The sequence below is a fragment of the Nicotiana tomentosiformis genome, chromosome 8 (genome assembly GCF_000390325.3).
Source record: "Nicotiana tomentosiformis chromosome 8, ASM39032v3, whole genome shotgun sequence".
In the NCBI taxonomy this organism is placed as follows: domain Eukaryota; kingdom Viridiplantae; phylum Streptophyta; class Magnoliopsida; order Solanales; family Solanaceae; genus Nicotiana; species Nicotiana tomentosiformis.
In genome coordinates, this window is record NC_090819.1 from 74603734 (window position 1) to 74618293 (window position 14560).

Below are 14560 nucleotides of genomic sequence, written 5' to 3' on the forward strand. Positions count from 1 at the left end.
CTCGAAATGATGCTAAATTTTACGCACAATTCATAATCTAAACCTAGTTCGAGGCTCGAAAACCCAAACGGATATCGATAACACCAAATCCCATTTAAAATCAAATTTAAGAAACTTTAAAACCTTCAAAACGCCAACTTTCAATAATAAGCATTAAAACACTCCCGATTCAACCGAAACTCAATCTGAACATACGCCCAAGTCTAAAATCATCATACGAACCTATAGAAACATTCAAATGTCGGTTCCGAGGTCGTTCACTTAAAGTGTTGACTCAAGTCAAACTTGCCCACCTTAGACCATTTTTATGGAACTAAGTGTTTCGAATTCAGCCCGAACCCTTCCAAAACCAAACCAATCATCTCCGCAAGTCATAAAATAGTAAAATCATAAACGAGATGTCTTAAATAGAGGAACGAAAATCTAGAAAGAAAAATGACCGATCGGGTGGTTACACAACTTTTCAATAACTACAATCTCAATAATCTCAGTTTATGGGTTTCAAGCTTTAAGGTCCTTCAACGGTGGATTATGCTTTTCTTACAACAAATCTTTGGAAATTAGTGTTAACAACACATTTACGCATAAAAAGAATAAGATTTAACAAATTCCAAAATCAAAAAATTCAAACACATACAAAAATTCAGATTTGGAATTTTGAACATATATACGTGGAGTCTTAACTATTTTTTTTCTTGCGATCAAGAGTTTCAACCTTGATTTGTAATGATTTCGATCTTATTCCTATTCCAAAATGTACAATAAATCGAAGAAAAATATTCAATGGACACATAAATCTTATTATGAAGTGAGAAAGATAGATGAAAAAGGTTTATTACACTTTGAGAATACAACGAAAAAGTTTACAAGGAAATCTGAAGCAAGTATTAGTCTTCTCCCTAATAATGGATAGTCGGGTAATTAATTTGGGAAAAATTAGATAATTAACCATTTCTTTTCTTATTTCTAATTAAGTGGTTAGGGTCACCACTAATAATCACCTCTATCGCTAGCCACCAGCGCACATCGTTATTTGTACAACGACAAAATTGTCGAGAGAAGATAATTCGTACTGTTTTTGATACATAATATCTTCTCACCTATCAAATATTAACTATGTTTACCCGAAAAATGGATAGAGTTGAATTTATACGCAATTCTAAGGATATGTGGTATAAATCCGTACAAATCGGGGAAATAAATAAAAATATATCGAATATTGACTATAAAAAGGAATGAGTACAAACTCAAATTGAGTAGAGAATGACTGCTAAGCGAGCAAGATGAATCAATACCAAAAGTCCAAAAAGGACAATATGTGCTATATGTTATATAAATCTCAATAATCTCCGAATGTGATAATGAATGTATGAATGAGTCTGTAAAAAATGAAAATGAATCCCCTTAATCAATGATAACTCACTCTTAATATAGTGGAGGAATCCTACTTTGGATATAATTAAAAATACATAGTGAGGATCCCATGATAGATTTATTAATTGGCTTTTTCTTGATTTTCGTCGAGATTCTCTCCCCAAATGCGGCCATAACGGCTCTTTTGTCCCTTGGCTCGAGCCCGAACTTGGCCGCTCTTGATCGTGATCGGCCTCTATTCGCTCGACCTCTATCTGGGCTCGTTCTTGGTCTCGGCCGATTTCGGTCTCGATTGGTCTCTATTTGCTCGACCTCTATCTGGGCTCGATATTGATTTTGGCTGATCCCGTCGTTGGTCAGATTCAAGGGCTCGACCTCAGCAGCCGGACTTCGCATCATAGCTCGATATTACAATGACGAACCTCGGTCCATCATGCCACAAACTTGATTAGTCACACGAAGAGCATAACTTGGTTTTGACCGTATACAGATAGTCCCCTCGTTTCTCGGAAAGAATGTGGCGAAAAACGATATAATTTTCAACCTCTTACTAGATACACACTGACGTCTGTGTTGAGCCTGATTGTGACGTATGTGACAAATGTCTTGTCGGTTCAGTTATCAAGTCATTAAATATGCGTCAGTCGATGGTCGACCACTACAAATTTTGAACTGTCATTGTGAAATGTATAAATAATACCCCTTCTCCATTATTCTGAACTTTTACTTTAACTCTTCTCATTCCAAACTTCAGAGTTCATCACCTTCTCAAAAATTCTCTATTTCCAGGTTTTAAAAGTTTCTTTGCTTGTTCTTCACCAAACACCAAAATATTTAAATTTCCCATCCTTTTTGTTCTTGAAAATATAGATGGCCAAGATATCTAAAATCTTTCCTCAGAAAGAGGCTGCTTCCTCATCTCGATCGGCCGGTGAGACACCGGTGGTGGAGCCACGCCTTGAAGAACTCATTCATGTGGGATACGTTATCGATTTCAATTTTAAAGTCGTGAAACCCTTATCTTGCTGGTCGATGTGAACCGGTATCGAGATATATATGCTCGATACCCAAAAGCTTTCTCGATTTGGTGAAGTAAGATTGTGGTTGGGAAAATAAAGAAGTCGTGATACCGGCACTGGAAGAGGCGATCACTACCCGCGTGGAAGGGTACTTGAGTGTTTACCCTTATCCATTCACACTGGGTCCTCTCGATCCGGTCATCATCGACTTCTGCAAGAAGTACAAAGTGACCCTCGGCCAAATACATCCTTCTTTCTGGATGATTGTAGTACTGCTCTGTTTCTTTGTGAGAAAAATCGACGGGCTTCCCTTCGATCACCTCGTAAGATTGTATAGCCCTCGTCTTTACTGAGGAGGGCTGATAAAGCTTCAACACCGGGCAACCAAGGTATTCACCTCGAACATAAATAAAGACAAAGATCGGGGTTAGATGAGCCGGTTTGTTCGAGTGAAGACCTCGGACCTAATCCCGACTGAGAGTATGCCATTTCCCGAGAAATGAAATATGAACCGTAAGTGTGATTCCGTTTTTTGTTGTTTTTTTTTTTCATTTTTGCTTATCAGTGTTTTCTTGACACAGCCGTTGCTTGGCTACCGGGTGCAGTTCCCCATCTCGAGAACTGGGTCAAGAGCCTGGTTTCGATGTCAACATATGTCGAGCGCACATGGCGTGATTTGTCAAAGGGCCGGTGGGAGGCTCGTACTCATGGTAAACCTTCCTCTTGGCTCACCGGTCTGTTCAAGCCTTTTTTCAGGCGTAACTTTTACTTACCTTTATTTCTTTGTAGGTCTCGAAAAAGATGCAGTTACGAGACCCCCATCAAGTTATGAAGAAGTTTTGCCGCCTATCTCAAAACCAAAGAAGGTAATTAAGAGAAAAAGATCATCGGACTCCGAGGGTCAAAAACCCAAAAAACGAGTGGTTCGTAAACCCAAGGTGAATACAATCCCTTTGACTATAGAGTCGGTCCTGAGTCTAAGGGATGATGAAGAAGAAGAACAAAGTGATTTCGGGCAGTTGGCTCGTGCTCGGGCTAGCACCGATACTTAGAATTCTTCGGTATCGGTAGGAGTTGATACTGCTCCGACCAGGCTTGATGAGGTCAAGGAGGGGACTTCAACCCAAGTTCCCGAGCCAAGGGAGATTGAGGATGTTTTGCCTCAGGGCAAAGAGACCATCGAAGAAGCTGCGGATGCCGGTGTGCAAACTGAGCTTGAGGCTCCCCAAGACGGAGGCGGCGCTCAAAAGGACCTACTCGGGGCATTAGAGATCGGGGATTCTCCCTCTTTTCCTTCTTTCTCCCAATCGATGATACATGATGCTCAAGCTGTGAAGATTTGTCACGGGGAAGGAGCCCATGGAGGGGAGGATCCTTTCTGTGGTTATTTTATCGGGGTAGAAGAATCCACCGGTCCGGGTGACTTAGACGTTTCAAAGAAGGGCTCGAGTGAGATGGGGGAGCCTTGCCCTTTCAATGAAGCCCAACAGGCCCTGAACTGGGTAAGTTCATACTGTCTTTGATAATTTTCATACATGTGTTTTTCTTTCCGTGTATAATCCCTTCCTTTTATTTTTGTAGGCTCCTGTGCTTTATCACAGGGATTTTCTCCAATCCCAAGAGGAGCTGAGCCGGTACGAAGCCGAAGTTCAAAGGCTTACTGAGGAGAGAGATGCTTTAAAGCTTATCAGTGAGCAGAGAGAAGGAGAAGTAAAAGGACTTCGGGCAGAGCTGGAAGCATCCAGAAGAGAACAAACTGAGCTGGTTGAGCTGGTAAAAAGTATCTTTGAATTTAATGATATTAACTCAGGAGTGATGACTAACAGTTTGGTCCCGCAGGTCAAGCAAAAGTTTGATGTGATTAAGAAGCTTCGTGTTGAAGTGGACGCTGTGAAATCGGAGGCCGAGGAATGGAAGGAGAACATGGACCGCCTCACCTCAGAAAAGGAGACTGCCCGAACTCAACTGGCTTCGGTTGAGGCCCAACTCCGAAGATTGAAAGAGAAAACCTTGGTGCAAGCCAAGAAAATAGAGGAGTTCCAGTCTCGGTTGAGCTCAGCAAATTCTGATAGAGAGAAGTTGGCCAAGGAACTTGCAGCGACCAAATAGAAAGACGAGAAAACCATGGCCAATGCTGATGCAATGGTGTCTGTTTATCGATTTGATGCCGAAGCAGCTCAGGTTCGAGCAAAGGAGGTTGCTGAGGATGCTCAAGCTTGAGCAAACTGGGTTGCTGAGCATGCTAATGCCAGTCTCGAAGGGAGACTCTTGAATAGATCCATGCTCGTGGCTTTGATCTTACAAATGAGATCGATAAAGCTAAGAAGCTTGAAGCCGAAACCAGATTGTTGGCTTTTCTTGATGATGATACCGGGAGTACGAGCGGATATGACAGCGAAGGGGACCTCGAGGGCGAAGATGATCCTCCCGTAGAGGACTAAGTCCTTTAGTATTTTTTTCATTTCTTATAAGACTGTTTTGGTCTTTTGTAAAGAGATTTGATCGGGCTATGCTGTCCTTGTAAATGATTTTTGATATGTATAAAAAACTTTCTTCCTTTTTGCCTTATAAAATTGTGAAGTTATTTTCTAAGGCCGGGATTTAGATAATTTGATCAAAACGGAACTAGTGTAGCCCTTAGGCCTTTTGATCGAGTGAGTGTTTGCTCGAACTCGAAGTAAAAAATAGCCCTTAGGCTTTATGGTCGAGTGAGTGTTTGCTCGAACTCGAAGTAAAAAATAGCCCTTAGGCTTTATGGTCGAGTGAGTGTTTTCTCGAACTCGAAGTAAAAAACAACCCTTTAGGCTTTATGATCGAGTGAGTGTTTGCTCGAACTCGATGTAAAAAATGGCCCTTAGGATTTATTGTCGAGTGATTGTTTGCTCGAACTCGAATTAATGTAGCCCTTAGGATTTACAGTCGAGTGAGTATGATTTCTCGAACTCGAATTAAGGTATCCCTTAGGCTTTATGATCGAGTGAGTGTTTGCTCGAACTCGAATTAATGTAGCCCTTAGGCTTTACAGTCGAGTGAGTATGATTTCTCGAACTCGAATTAAGGTAGCCCTTAGGCTTTATGGACGAGTGAGTGTTTGCTCGAACTCGAACTAATGTAGCCCTTAGGCTTTACAGTCGAGTGAGTATGATTTCTCAAACTCGAAATAAGGTAGCCCTTGGGCTTTATGGTCGAGTGAGTGTTTTCTAGAACTCGCACTAATGTAGCCCTTAGGCTTTGCAGTTGAGTGAGGATGATTTATCAAACTCGAATTAAGGTAGCCCTTAGGCTTTATGGTCGAGTGAGTGTTTTCTAGAACTCGAACTAATGTAGCCCTTAGGCTTTACAGTCGAGTGAGAATGATTTCTTGAACTCGAATTAAGGTAGACCTTAGGCTTTATGGTCAAGTAAGTATTTTCTCGAACTCAAAGTAAAAAATAGCCCTTAGGCATTATTCGTAGTTCTGATTTGGGGTTATGGTTTGAACTCCAGTCATGTCGTCCATTAAGCCTGTTTGCATAATAGATCGAGAATATGGAGCAGAAGAATCTTTCTGAGATATGAGATGTCGGTAAAGAAGAAATTTCTCTTTATAAGTCATTATACATGAGTACATGATTTGTGTCAGGGCTCGAGCAAACTACGCTGGCATGATTCGTTTGACCATTTGGCCCTTATAAATGTTTTCTATCGAGATCTTGTTGCCATGAAGTAATTTTCTTGCATCGAACTTGATATATTCGAGTGTAATGTCCCCCCAGAATTCGAGGTTGATTGCAAAGAGTCCTTGGATACTGTTGAATTGTTCTAGGTTAGCACAATCAATAGTTGTCTCATTAAAAACCTCGCCGAAAAACCCATTTGGGAAAAACCGGTCTAAGGGAAAAAGAGTGCAACGCGTGCTTTCAGACCTAAAGGCTTCGAGTTGAAGAATCCATCCATGTTTCTGGTCGAACACCTGCAAGGGTTAATTTCGAAATACAAATGAACATGGGAGGTTCATACCTTAGTAGTAGTATCATTTTAGGTGCGATACGTTCCAATTGCTCGGTAGTTGTTTGCCGTTACACCGAGCTTGTAAGATCCTTTTCTGACGATTTTGAGAACCTGATATGGCCCTTACTAGTTCGGACCCAGTTTCCCTTCATTCGGATTTCGGGTGTTGAGGGTGACTTTTCTTAGCACCAAGTCCCCGATTTTAAAATGTCAAAGATTGGTTCTTCGATTATTCGGTTCGCTGTTTTTGGGCGGCCAATCGGGCAAGAGCGGCTTCTCGTCTTTCATCCAATAATTCTAGGCTCGTATTCATGGTCTCGTTACTCGACTCATTTCTTGCATATCGAAACCTAATGCTAGGTTCTCCGACCTCAACCGGGATAAGGGCTTCGGCGCCATAAACCAATGAGAATGGTGTTGCTCCGGTACTGGATTTCGATGTTGTGCGGTATGCCCATAGGACCTCGGGTAATATTTCTCTCTATTTTTCTTTAGCGTCGGTTAATCTCTTCTTAAGATGTTGGATGATGATTTTGTTGGTCGATTCGGCTTGTCCGTTACCGCTAAGCTGATAAGGTGTTGATAGGATCCTTTTGATCTTATGATCCTCGAGAAATTTAGTTATTTTGCTGCCGATGAATTGTTTTCCATTATCGCATACAATCTCGGATAGTATTCTGAATCGACATATGATGTTGTCCCAAATGAAATGTATCACTTCTTTTTCTCTGACTTTCTCGAAAGCCTGTGCTTCAACCCATTTAGAGAAGTAATCAGTCATAAATAAAATGAACTGAGCTTTACCTGGGGCCGATGGGAGGGGGCCGATGATGTCCATTCCCTATTTCATGAAAGGCCACGGAGATAGGATCGAGTGGAGCAGCTCCTCGAGTTGATGAATCACGGGCGCATATCTTTGGCATTTGTCGCATTTTCGAACGAACTCCCTCTCATCCTTTCCCATATCAGTCCAATAATACCCTGCTCTGATTACTTTGTGAACGAGCAAATCGGCACCGGAATGGTTTCCAAAAGTGCACTCGTGAATTTCCTGTAGGATGTAATCGGCATCACCTGGTCCTAAACATATTGCCAATGGTCCATCGAACGTCCTTCTAAACAGTGTCCCATCTTCAAACATGGTGAATCGTGCTGCTTTTATGCGCAGAGCTCTCAATTCCTTTGGATCTGACGGAAGCTTCCCGTTCTTGAAGTACTCTATATATTTGTTTCTCCAATCCCAGGTTAGACTTGTGGAGTTTATCTCAGCGTGACCTTCTTCGATCACCGATCTTATGAGTTGTACAACAGTCCCCGAGTTGAATTTGTCATCTTCGACCGATGAAACTAAGTTTGCAAGAGCGTCGACCTCGCTGATCTGTTCTCGAGGTACGTGTTGCAATTTCCATTCCTTAAATCGATGTAGAGTCACCTGTAATTTATCCAAGTACCTCTACATTCGATCTTCTCGTACTTCAAAAGTCTCGTTAACTTGGTTTACCACGAGGAGGAAATTACACTTAGCCTCTACGACCTCAGCTCCCAAGCTTCTATCTAGTTCGAGACCTACAATCACGGCCTCATACTCGGCCTCATTGTTAATCAATTTTGTAGTTCTGATAGATTGTCTAACTACATTACCTGTGGGTGATTTTAGTACGATTCCCAGGCCGGACCCCTTCGCGTTTGAAGCACTATCCGTAAAGAGGGTCCAGACTCCCGAAGAGGTACCCCATTTTATCAATAGTTCTTTTTCAATCTCGGGTACGAAGGCCGGCGTAAAGTCAGCCACGAAGTCCGCTAAGATTTGAGGTTTGATAGTGGTTCGGGGTCGATACTCAATATCGTACCAGCCGATTTCTATGGCCCATTTGGCCAATTGACCTGAAAGCTCGGGTTTGTGCAAAATATTTCGAAGAGGATAAGTTGTTACAACATGTATCGGATGACACTGGAAATATGGTTTTAGTTTCCTAGAGGCGCTTATTAAAGCAAGCGCTAATTTTTCTAAGTGTGGATATCTAGTTTCGGCCTCGCCTAAAGTTCGACTCACATAATAAATAGGGAATTGCAAACCTCGTTCTTCACGAACCAGAACTCCACTTAACGCTATCTCCGATACAGCTAAGTACAGGAAAAGTTGTTCGTCCACTTTCGGGGTATGAAGCAGCGGTAGGCTCGATAAATACCGCTTTAGTTCTTCCAAGGCCTGCTGACATTCCAGAGTCCATGCAAAGTTGCTTTTCTTCTTAAGCAGTGAGAAAAATCGGTGGCTCTTATCTGAGGATCTTGAAATGAATCATCCTAAGGCGGCTAGCCGTCCCGTTAGCCTCTGCACGGCCTTTACTATATCTACTATCATGATGTCCTTGATAGCTTTGATTTTATCGGGGTTGATCTCAATTCCTCGATTAGACACCATGAAACCAAGGAACTTGACTGATCCAACCCCGAATGCACATTTTTCGGGATTGAGCTTCAAATTGTACTCCCTCAGTATGTCGAAAGTTTTCTGCAAATACTTTAAATGGTCCTCTGCTCGCAAGGACTTAACTAACATGTCATCAATATAAACTTCCATTAATTTTCCTATTTGATTTTCGAACATTCGATTTACTAGGCGTTGATAAGTTGAACCAGCATTTTTTAGACTGAATGGCATTACGTTATAATAGTAGGTACCGTACGTAGTGATAAATGAAGTCTTTTCTTGATCCTCCGGGTTCATCTGTATCTGGTTGTACCCGTAGTAGGCATTGAGAAAATCGAGAGTCTCGTGGCCAGCCGTGGTATCGATCATACGATCGATATTAGGCAAAGAAAAAGAATCCTAATATGTTTTGTTCAGGTCTTTGTAATCTATACACATTCTAAGTTTCTTTCCCTTCTTAGGGACTACCACCACATTTTCTAGCCATTTGGGGTATTTTACATCTCGAATGGATCCTATTTTAAGAAGTTTGGTTACCTCGTTCTTAATGAAGGTATGTTTGACCACGGACTGGGGTCTTCTTTTTTGCTTTACCGGGTGGAATTTTGAATCCAAGCTTAGTCTATGAGTGGTTATTTCTAGTGGGATCCCTATCATGTAAAGATGGGACCAAGCGAAATAGTTCATGTCAGCTATAAAAAATTGAATAAGCTTTTTTCTGAGTTCGGGATATAACCTCGTGCCCAGGTATACCTTTTGCTCGGGTAGATGTTTGATTAGCATGATATGCTCTAGTTCTTTAACCATTGATTTGATAGCGTCGGAATCATCGGGGACTATGAAGGATCGAGGGATCCCATAATCATCATCTTCGTCAGTCTCCTATTTCTCTAGTTAGGTCGAGGCTGACGTTTATAATTGCTATTTGGTGTCCCATTTCTCCTTCGAATCTGATCCCTTTGTCATTGATAATGATGATATCAGAATCCCTTCATCGACGACAAACATTTCTTTTGCGGTCAGTTGCTCCCCGTAGACCGTTTTGATTCCCTCTGGTGTTGGGAATTTTAGAACTTGGTGAAGGGTTAAGGGTACTGCTCTCATGTTGTGGATCCATGGCCTCCCGAATGGGGCGTTATATCCCATATCGCCCTCGATCACGTGGAACTTTTTTTCTTGGATGGTCCCAGCCACATTTACCGAAAATATTATCTCGCCCTTAGTAGTTTCACACGCCATATTGAATCCGTTTGGTACCAGGGTTATGGGCACGACCTAGTCCTGCATACCGAGTTGCTCTACGACCCTCAACCGAATAATGTTGGCTGAACTAGCTGGATCAATTAACACACGCTTAACTTGAGTTTTATTCATAAGTATAGATATTACCAGTGCATCATTATGGGGTTGCATGATTCATTCCCCATCTTCGTCACTAAAGGATAAGGTTCCTTTAGGTGTGTAATCCTGAGTCCGAGACCGCTTCTCTCTTACAATCGACATCTTAGTGTGTTTAAGCATCGGCCCCTAGGGGACATCGATTCCTCCAATGATTATGTGGATGATGTGTTGTGGCTCTTCTTGTTTGTTTTGCCTATTGAAATCTCTGTTTTTGAAATGGTTTTTGGCCCGGTCATATAAAAAATCTCGAAGGTGCCCTTCATTGAATAATCGGGCTACCTCCGCTCTCAACTACCTGCAGTCTTCGATTCTGTTGCCATGGGTGCCATGATACTTGCATATTTGATTGGGATTTCTCTAGGCTGGATCGGGCTGCAGAGGTTGAGGACTCTTAGTATCTTTGATGCATCTGATAGCCGACATGATGGCGGATGCATCGATGTTGAAATTATATTCTGATAATTGTGGTGCTTCCTTAGGTCCGGTATGCCTGTCGAACCCATTCTTGTTCATCAACCCCCGTGACCCCTGGCCTTAATCACTTCTTCTTTCGCCTCATACGGGGTTACGTGCAGGTTCACTACCCCTACGATCTCCGTTATACGGCCAATATCGGTCATTGTTCGACCTTGGTTCTCGGTCAGTGTCCCTTTTAATAACGGACACATAACCTAACTGGTCGTCTTCGACTCTAATCTTTGATTGATATCGATTGTGTACATCGGCCCAGGTAACAGCCGGGTACTCTTTCAAGTTCTGCTTCAACTGTCATGAAGCCATCGAGCTTCATTCGTTCAGTCCTTGAATGAAAGCTTGAACAGCCCAATCGTCCATGACAGGTGGTAGATCCATTTGTTCTATTTGGAAACGAGATAAGAACTCTCTTAGCATCTCGTTATCTTTTTGCCTTACCTTGAAAAGGTCCGACTTTCTGATCCCGACCTTCATGGCTCCGACATGTGCTTTTACGAAAGAATCTGCAAGCATAGCAAAAGAATCGATAGAGTTAGGTGGTAAATTATGATAGCATACCATTGCGCCCTTTGATAGGGTTTCACCGAACTTCTTTAGTAATACGGATTCGATCTCGTCATCTTCTAGGTCGTTCCCTTTAATGGCACATGTGTAAGAGGTGACATGTTCATTGGAATCCATCGTTCCATTATATTTTGGAATTTCGGGCATGCGGAACTTCTTGGGGATCGGTTTGGGAGCCGCGCTCAGGGGGAAAGGCTTTTCTACAAAATTTTTGGAATCCAAGCCCTTCAATACCGGTGGTACCCCCGGGATCTGATCAATCCTGGAGTCATATGTTTCTACTTTTTTGTCGTTTGCTTCAATCCTCTTTTCTCCTGATTCAATTCGTTTTGTCAGTTCCTCGAGCATCTTAATAATTTCGGGATTAGTCGTCGATTCTTGTTCATTTGATCTTACTATAGTTGGCCCCAATTTATGGGTGACTTCTCGGGGTGGACCGGGCTCGGCCCTGCTTGGTGCCTGGGTTTGGCTCTGCAATTGAGCTATTGCTACCTGTCGAGCTTGCAGCATTTCAAAAATCATACGCATGTTGATCCCGTCTTCTCCAACATTTTGGGTATTCTGAACTGCAGATCGAGTTCCACCATGAATGTTGTTTTTGGGGTCGGAACGTTGGTTCGCCTCGATGGCCACATGTGAATTAACGTCAATTGGATCTGCGGCCTGAGTTCCAACGGGATCGATGAGTGGCCTTTCATCCCCGGTCGTCAGGTTGTTGTTCTCATCTTGAAGGCCAGCTTCGTTATCGATTGGTCTGGCCATTAATTAAGAGTTCATCGTTTTTAACCTGAAATCAAAGACACTTCCAAGAGCAAGTGTAAAATAGTGTGTTTTGCAGAGATTCGTACCAAATAACCACTGTTATCCTTAGTCCCACGGTGGGTGCCAAACTGTTTGCCTGAAAAACGGATAGAGTAGAATTTATACGCAGTTCCAAGGATATATGGTATATATCTGTACAAATCGGGGAAATAAGTGGAAATATATCGAATATTGACTATAAAAAGGAATGAGTACAAACCCAAATTGAGTAGAGAATGACTGCTAAGCGAGCAAGATGAATCAATATTAAAAGCCCAAAAAGGATAATATGTGTTATATGTTATATAAATCTCAATAATCTCCGAATGTGATAATGAATGTATGAATGAGTCTGTAAAAAATGAAAATGAATCCCCTTAATCAATGATAACCCATTCTTAATATAGTGGAGGAATCCTACTTTGGATATAATTAAAAATACATAGTGGGGATCCCATGATAGATTAATTAATTGGCTTTTCCTTGATTTCCGCCGAGATTCTCTCCCCAAATGCGGCCATTACGGCTTTTTTGTCCCTTGGCTCGAGCCCGAACTCGGTCGCCCTCGATCGTGATCGACCTCTATTCACTCGACCTCTATCTGGGCTGGTTCTTGGTCTCGGCTGATTTCGGTCTCTATTGATTTCTATTTGCTCGACCTCTATCTGGGCTCAGTATCGATTTTGGCTGATCCCGTCCTTGGTCGGTTTCAAGGGCTCGATCTCAGCAGCCCAACTTCACATCATAGCTCGATATTACAATGATGAGCCTCGGTCCCATCATGCCCCAAACTCGATTAGTCACATGATGGGAAGAACTTGATTTTGATCGTATTCAAACTATAAAGAAACAACAAGACCATTTTTACAAAAACATAGAGGATCAACTACGGACTCATGCAACATCAGCTCAATCAACTTTCAATGATGGAATTTTAGAAACTATGATTTGCATAAGCGGGAATTGGAGTAATATTCTTGTAGAAATTTGAAGCAAGTCATAATGATAAAATGACCTCATGCTAATCCTAATATCATGAGTGACCTTATGCAAAGGATTAACAGTTTTGATTTAATTTTAATATAAAAAAATTAGGTGTATAGGTAGTTTCTTTCCCATAACATAAATATTACTTTCTTCAGCCGGCCTCCCCGTTCTACTTTTAGGTTGCCTCAAGGGTCTTGTACTAAACTAATAGTGTTTACCATGGGGATGATTAGTGGTCGCAAATGTTTGGTTGATGAATGATAAATTGTATGTTATTTGTATGTTCAATGTATCATTGTACGTACATTGATATACACTCGACATATAAAACATATATAAACGACATATAAAAGTCATAAAATGATATAATTGTATGCAAGTTGTATATAAGTTTCATGCGTCAACAACTTTGTATCCAAATTGTATGCAAGTGGTATATTTTAGATGCTAATTGATGTGTTTGAAATGAGAAGGTTAAAGTTCTTTTTTACTGTAGCAGTTATAATAAAAAAAATTGGGGTGAAACGGCAATTGCCTGAAGATCCATATTATGAGATTAGCCCTACCAGTCACTGTACCCATGATGAAGTTTCAGAGGTATGCCATCGTACTGTATAATGTTCTTTTATTTTCGGGATTCATCTTACCTATCAACCACATTTCACCTTTATTTACTGAACTTCGTCTCGATATGTATAGTTTTAGCTGCCAAACTCTATTATTATTATGTAGATTGCCTTTGCTACTCATGCCAACCCCAAATTAGACGATCAGAAATAAAATTTTATTGTCTATGCTGGGTCACTACTAGAAAACTGTCAAAATTCGTCCAAATCATACCAACCGAAATTGGTCGGAAAGGAAAATCGGCCGAAAGAGGTCGGAAAGAGTGTAATTTGGTCGCAAAAGTCAAAGAATCAATTGCAATTAAATATACCGACCACCATCGTTCGGTAAATGTTGTCCTATAATATCGAAATACTTTAGCATCTGACACAAATCACATTTCCGACAGCAATCGGTCGGAATATGGCCAACATTTGACCAAAAGGTGGTCAAACATGGCTATTATGCACTAAAAATGTTGAAATAAAATACGCTCCCATTTCCGACCGATTTCGGTCGGAATATTGAATTAAATTTTTCCCGCCTATGTTCTCTTTTATTTTTCCATAATTAATATAATTTTTCAAAAAGATTTGATAAAGTTTCTGACTGATATCGGTCGATATTAATGGTCAAACGTAGTCAAACTTTTATAGATTATTATTATCTACAATCTACATATATTTAACATCCTAAATTATAATATTTTTTTATATATATATATATATATATATATATATATCAATCAATCGTGGGATTTGACCGAGTATATGTTGTTGTTGCTACAACTTAAGTTTTAATATAGCACTACATCTTATAGCACTGTATATTTTGCTTTGAAATGTGTTCTAGCGTGTTGGATGCCGATACATAGGCTCGATCGCTCACACATTAAAACTCAATAATATCTTGT